The sequence below is a fragment of the Physeter macrocephalus genome, unplaced genomic scaffold (assembly GCF_002837175.3).
Source record: "Physeter macrocephalus isolate SW-GA unplaced genomic scaffold, ASM283717v5 random_158, whole genome shotgun sequence".
NCBI lineage: Eukaryota > Metazoa > Chordata > Mammalia > Artiodactyla > Physeteridae > Physeter > Physeter macrocephalus.
The window spans coordinates 61,064-68,164 of record NW_021145462.1 but is presented as its reverse complement, the minus strand read 5'-3'; the positions used below and the strand labels follow the sequence as shown (position 1 = coordinate 68,164).

Below are 7,101 nucleotides of genomic sequence, written 5' to 3'. Positions count from 1 at the left end.
TGTTGACGAGGATGTGGAGAAATTGGAAATCTGTGCACTGTTGGTGAGAATGTAAGATGGTACAGTCACTGTGGAAAACAGTATGCAGGTTCATCATAATATTGAAAATAGAACTATCATATGATCCAGCAAGTACAGTTCTGGGTATACACACCAAATAATTGAAAGCAGGGTGTTGAAGCGATATTCGTACATCCATATTCATAGCAGCATTACTCACAGTAGCTAAAACATGGAAGCAATTCGGGCTTCCCTGGTGGCGCAGTGGTTGAGAGTCCGCCTGCCGATGCAGGGAACGAGGGTTCGTGCCCTGGTCCGGGAAGATCCCCCATGCCGCGGAGCGGCTAGGCCCGTGAGCCATGGCCGCTGAGCCTGTGCATCCGGAGCCTGTGCTCCTCAAAGGGAGAGGCCACAACAGTGAGAGGCCCGTGTACCACAAAACAACAACAACAACAACAAAAAACCATGGAAGCAATTCAAATATCCATTGACAGATGAATAGATAAACAAAATGTGGTGTAGACATACAATGGAACATAATTCAGCCTTAAAAGGAAGGAAATTTTAACATATGCTACAACATGGATGGACCTTGAGGATATTATGCTAAGTGAAATAGGCCAGTCAAAAAAAGACAAATACTGTTTGATTCCACTTTCTTTTTCTTCGGCCACATTTTGTGGCAGCGGTATTTTAGTTCCCCGACCAGGGATCGAACCTGTGCCCCCTGCAGTGGAAGTGTGGAGTCTTAACCACTGGACTGCCAGGGAAGTCCCTAATTCCACTTTTATGAAATACTTAGAGTAGGCAAAATCTTAGAGCTAGAAAGTAGAAGTGTGTTTGCCAGGGGCTGGTGGGGGGAGGGGGAATAGGGAGCTATTGTTCAGTGGGGATAGTTTCAGTTTTATAAGATGAAAGGAGTTATGGAGATAGATGGTGGTGATGGTTGCATAACATTATGAATGTACTTAATATCACTGAACTGTATACTTTAAAATGGTTATGATGGTACATTTTATGTTATATATATTTTACTACAATAAAGAAATTTGAAAAAAAAATGATAATAGCCAACATACTTATAGACTGCTTACCACATGGCAGGCACTGGTCTAAACACTCCATGTCTGTTAACTCATGTGAATCCCCAGAACAATCTTATGAGATTATTAACCTAATTGTAAAGATGAGGAAGTGACGGTGGCCAACTGTCCTGGTTTGCCTGGGACTAAGGGTTTTTCCTGGGATTCAGAACTTTCAGTGCTACAACTGTGAAAGCCCGAGGCAAACCCTGATGAGTTGGTCACTCTAAAGGAAACTGAGGCACAAAGAGACAGTATCTTCCTAGACTTGTCAACAGGGTCCTTGTCCTCGGCCCTGCACTTTAAAGGGCTTCACTCTGACCCTCCTCCAGCTGTGCCCATTTTCATAGGTGAGGAGTCCCCTGGGGCCAAGGAGCCATGCCCACCCTGAGCCTGGGCACCTTTCTAGACCATACTCTGGGAACCGGGGCTCCAGGATTCCCTGTCCAAATGGCCAGAGTCCACTTTCAGCAACTGCACCAGCCCCTTCCCTGGGTCTATCCTCCCAAGGGCAAACTTCCCTGCCAATGAGTACACCCGTGTAGGCTGGCTGCTCGTAAGGGGTGTGGATAAATCCTGCACATGGGGGCTGGGGGGTAGGGGTTGCACACAGGAGCCAGAAATAGAAAGAGAAGGGATCTAGCTCGGCCACAGTCTGACCTGGAACTCCAAGGAACCCAAGAATTCTCAACTCAAAACCTGGCTTTCTAAGTTACTTTGGAGGTATACTTGTCAAAGTACAAGGATAAAGCATATATTTTTAGAAAATGGTTTGTTAGCTTGATTTATAACTCTTAAATGCTTAGACGTAAGGTATGTGGGCTTCCCTTTTATACTCCTGACTTGGGTCTGGCAAATGTTAGCAGCAGGCCTGCAAAGAGATTGTCACTTAACCAACTAGTCCACACACAGAGAAGCACAGACATTTTGCAGTCAGGTTCCAAGTCTGTGTTTTTAGCTCTCACCATAAACTGTTTTATCAGCCTAACCCTATTATTTTACGAATGGGGGGAGGAAAGCCCAGAGAACTTTAGACATTTGTCCCAGGTCACACAAGCAGGAATTTGAATCTGTGCTTTAAATGATGCTGTAGGTACTGTTCAGTTACTACTGTGTGAGCTTGGGCACATGACTTCCTCTTTTGGGACCTGCGTTTCATCATCTGTGAAATGGGGAGAATTCCCCTACTTCATAGGGTTGTTGTCAGGACTAAATGAAATAATATGTGTAAAATACCTGGCATTATGTCTGATGCCTAAAACTCTGTGGTCACTGGACTTAGCTAACAATAGAATGGATGTCTTAAAGAATGAATGAGATTCTGGCTAGGAGAGGTGTCCAGACAAAGATTTGTCAGCCAGCCACCAAGATGGTGAAGAAGGATTCTTGCATTAAGAGGAAAGTGACCTCCCTTCGTGCTTTAAGATTCTTTTTAAATGAGATGGGGAAAGGCTCGTGATATTAAGCTAAATGAAACAAATGATCAAAGGCTACCCAACTGTGTGTACAATATGAGCTCAACTACAAGGAACAAAATATAATGAAGGAAATGCACCAAAATATTTGTTCTGGGAGGGCAAAACAACAGTTGAGTTTAGTTTTCATCTTTGTACTAGTCTGGATTTTCCAACATTCTTGAAGTGAACATATATTCCTTTTATTAATGATAAAACAACTATATATTAAAAACAGAAAGGAGTTTTGTCCTCCTCACTGAGCTTAGGTCCTTCTATGTCTCTAAGACCTCTGTCCCCACTTCCCCCCCACCCCTCCCAGTTTCAGCTTTATTGGACTCTTCCCATCTCCCTGCAAAGTCACACACCTATACGTTTTGCTGACACCAACCCCCAGCCTTGAGTCCTTGGCTTTTGTCTCTGGTGAAATTCTCTCCACCTTCAAGGTCTTGATCAATCTCTCCGATCCCCACACACTCTCCTGGTATCATAGATATTTATACATATGTTTGTCCCCCTCACTAGAGAGTAAACTCCTTCAGGGCAGGGTTCTATATGGTTTTGTCTTGGTATCCTTACAGTGCCATGAATAGACAGTCAGCAAATGTCAAATCATCTGGCTGATGTCTTTTTGGCCATTAAACAACACTTAGGGCTGAGGGTCAGATAGCATAACTAAGGGTATATTCTGGACCAGTATTATCGCAGAGACATTGAAATATATATATATTTAACTTGTTTTTAAACTTTTAATTTTGAAATTATTTTAGATTTCCAGAGAGTTGCAAAGGCAGTACACAGAGTTCCCATAGACCCTTCAGCCAGCTCCCCGCTATGTTAACATCTTACATAATCATGGTCCATTTATCCAAACTAAAACATTAACACTGGTGCAACACTATTAACCAAATGGCCAGCTTTAACTGGATTCCCCATTTTTCCATTGGGGTCCTTTCTGTGTTCCAGGATCCTATTCAGGATACCGCCTCGCAGGTAGCACCCTGTTTACTTAGCCAGTGACATTTCTTTTAGTGGGGAGGCTTGGCGGGGGGTGGGGGGGTGGAGGGGTGGGCAGGTCGCTTTCTATTGTTCCTTCCAATCAACCTTTTCCAAATAATCAAAATATGACACGAAAGATGGCGATGGCATGGGGATGGTGAGGTAGAAGCACTCACCCTCTGCTGGGCTGTTGGGACTTTGAACAGGGAAATGAACCGTTCTTCCCACAAGGGGCTGGGAGGATGATTTTCATCTTAGATCTAGTCTTTTTCTTGAATGGACACATATGGGCCTAAAAACAGCAGGGAGTTACTTTTTTTTTTTTTGGCCGCTCTGCGCAGCTTGCGGGATCTTAGTTCTCTGACCAGGGGTGGAATCCAGGCTTCCCGCAGTGGAAGCCCCGAGTCCTAACCACTGGACTGTCAAGGAATTCCTGACTCGTTATTTTTAATTCATTAAATTTCTGGGCCATTCCATAGCCCATTTTCCCATGGCCTGGCACAAAACACGTTCCTAATCACTTATAAAAACTTCCAAGCAGTTGGCATTTATCAGCAGTCTTAGTAATTCAGTGAGAACTGAGGTTACAGCTGTCACAGGAAGTTGAAACCAAGGCTGCTGAAATCACACCCATTCCGAGGCAGGGTGAAAGTTATACACTGAGTAGAATTCAAGCCCGGAAGGTGGAGGTGGCTGAGGCGTCAGGTGGAGAAGGGTGGGATGCTGTGGAAGAGAAAATACATGAGGGAAAGAAAAGCAGATGATGGGGCTCTGGAACTCAGAGCTGGTTTACAGACCTTCTGGGCTTATTGCTAAGCCCTACATCCATCAGTAAAGCACTAGCACTGCGGAGCTCTCACAGACCGCTCCCCCTTCCCCACCACTTTACTGGTTCACCACAGACCACCTACTAAATGGTCTTCAGTCCGTCCCCTTCCTCGAATCCATTCCCAGCATAGGCATTTACCAACTCAAATCACTGGAGAGTGCGGGCCCCATCTAAGCGAGAGCATTACTTTCCTGGGGCTGCCTTAACAAAGTGCCACAAACTGGGTGGCTTAAACAACAGAAATTTATCATCTCACGGCTCTGGAGGCCAGAAGTCCAAAATCAAGATGACAGCAGGTTCCTCCTGAGGGCTGGGAGGGAGGATGAGCTGTGCTCTCCTCTAGCTTCTAGTAGTCCCAGCTGTTCCTTGACTTATAGATGGCATTCTCCCCACGTCCTCACATTGTCTCCCTCTACGTGCATCTGTCTGTGTCTAAATTTCCCCTTTACGTAAGGACACCAGTTATACTGGATTAAGGTCTATCCTGGTGACCTCATCTTCACTTGATCATCTATCTGCACAGACCCAATTTACAAATAAGGTCACTTTCAAGGTTACAGGTAGGACTTCAACATCTTCGGGGGGGCACAGTTCAATCCATAACAGAAGGCTCCCACCTAGCTTTGGCTGATGGCTATCGTAGAACAATGTGTGGCTAGAGAAGCTGGAATTTAGGATTTCTTGTGAAACCGCCTGATTTTTAAATATCGGTGTCTAATTAAATATAAGTAAACTGTTTCTAATACCATGACTGCCAAAAGCAAGTCAACCTCTACTCCACGGTCACCACGGGGTTCTCTCTAAAAGTCTGATCCCGTCCTTCCCTTTTATGGGATTAAGGCCAAGTTCCTTAGCCTGGCACACACAGCCCTCCACAATCCAATCCTTTTCTGTCTCTCCAGGATCCTTTCCCACCACCGTTGCTGCAGTGCCCCTCCCCACCGTACCATCATATCCAAAGACCTGTCCTTTTCCAAACATGCCGTGCTGTTCTACACCTCTGTGACTTTGCACTCTCCCTCTGCCTGATGCCCTCTCTCCTCCAGTCGATCAGGAACCTCCTGGCCATCTTTCAAGTGCTTTCTCATTGCCACCCCCAGGGAAGACCCCCTGAAGTCCTCCCTGTCCACCCCCCATGTAGTTAACCTCTTCCTTCTCTAAGCCTCCACTGCACCCACCACTGCTATTTCCCTAGCATAGCACTCAACATTTTATTTGCTATTATTTGATTACACATCTGCCTCCTGTCTGGACCACAAGCTCTTTGAGGATAGGGACTGTTGATCTGGATCACCTAGCACAGATCCCAGCACACGGCAGGTACTCAATAAATGTTGAGTAAATGAATACTCTGCACAGTACCCAATTAGGTATCATGAGGGACCCAAAGAAGCATCATGTGGAGTCCCTGTCCTTAAGGTCCTTACAGTTCATCTGGGTTCACAAGATGAACACCAAAGAAAAGGCAAACCATATACTGGTGGTACATGACAACAAGGCAGAAGGAGAGTCTCGGGGGCCTCTGGTGGTCACCCTCATGTGGGACAGAAAAGATCCTGTTTTAGTGGCCTGATGGAGCACTGCTTTGTAGGAACAAAGGTCAAGATAAACCTGGCTAACTTTCCAGAAAGAGCGAATTGCTGCACTGCATGCTCGCAGAGATAAAGTTGACTGTGGTGGCTCATGACAAGGAGAGAGCATGGGGCCAGGAGAAGAAAGCAGGAGAAAACCCAGGGAAACAAAGCTGGAGAAAGAGGAGGGGTAGAAGCGTGAAAAGGAGGACCTAGGACCCCTACTTGTCTCACATCCCTCTCCTGCATCAGTCCTCCCTGCATCAGCATATTTCCAGGCTGCTATTCATTCCACCTTAAACCTACCGATAATTCCTTCCAGAGGCCCCCATTTCCCTGCTCAGCCTTAATAACGACATGCTCCAAAAGGGCCGTCTTCGTTGCTGTCTCCGACTCCTCTCCGCCTTTTCTCTTTAAACCCTCCTCCTGCAGATGCGTGCTCCACCTCTGTCTACAGACACTGCTTGCTAAGATCACCAATGACATCTACGTTACCACACCCAATGGCCGACTCCACGTTCTCGTCATCCTTGCCGCTGTTGACCTTGAGTCACTTTATTCCCTGGCTTACAGGGTACTACACTCTTTTAGTTTTCCTCTTACCTCCCTGGCTGTTCCCTGTTAGTCTCCTTTGCTAATTCTCTTCATTTCTTTCACCTCTAAGTATGGCAGGACTGAGTACTTGGACCTCTTCTCTGTACGCAATCACATCCCTAGTAATCTCAGCCAGTCCTATGGTTTTATTTTCATTTATTGATTTTTAAAATTATTTATTTATTTGGCTGTGGCGGGTCTTAGTTGCAGCACATGGGATAATAAGTTGTGGCATGTGGGATCTAGTTCCCCGACCAGGGATTGAACCTGGGCCCCCTGCATTGGCAGTGCAGAGTCTTAGCCACTGGACCACCAGGGAAGTCCCAGTCCTATGGTTTTAAATACCATCTATGCTGCTGATTTCCAAATTTGTATTATCTAGCCTAGGCTTACACCCTGGACTCTCGACATTTATCCAACTCCTACTCTGTATCTTCACTTGGTTGTCTCTTAGGTATTTCAAACTAAGTGTGTCCAGAACTGAACTCCTGATCTTCCCCCACCCTCCAACCTGTTCCTCCCATTGTCCTGTATATTCCCTCCCTCTTTTCACAAATAGGCAAATTATATAC

At 45.7% G+C, this 7,101-nt stretch overlaps 1 non-coding gene across 1 annotated transcript; it reads right to left on the bottom strand.

Moving 5' to 3' along the window:
• Positions 1–6,775: 6,775 nt before the first annotated feature.
• TRNAG-GCC (transfer RNA glycine (anticodon GCC)) lies at positions 6,776–6,848 on the bottom strand. Its single transcript has one exon. It is a non-coding gene; the product is annotated as a tRNA-Gly (tRNA).
• Positions 6,849–7,101: the final 253 nt, after the last annotated feature.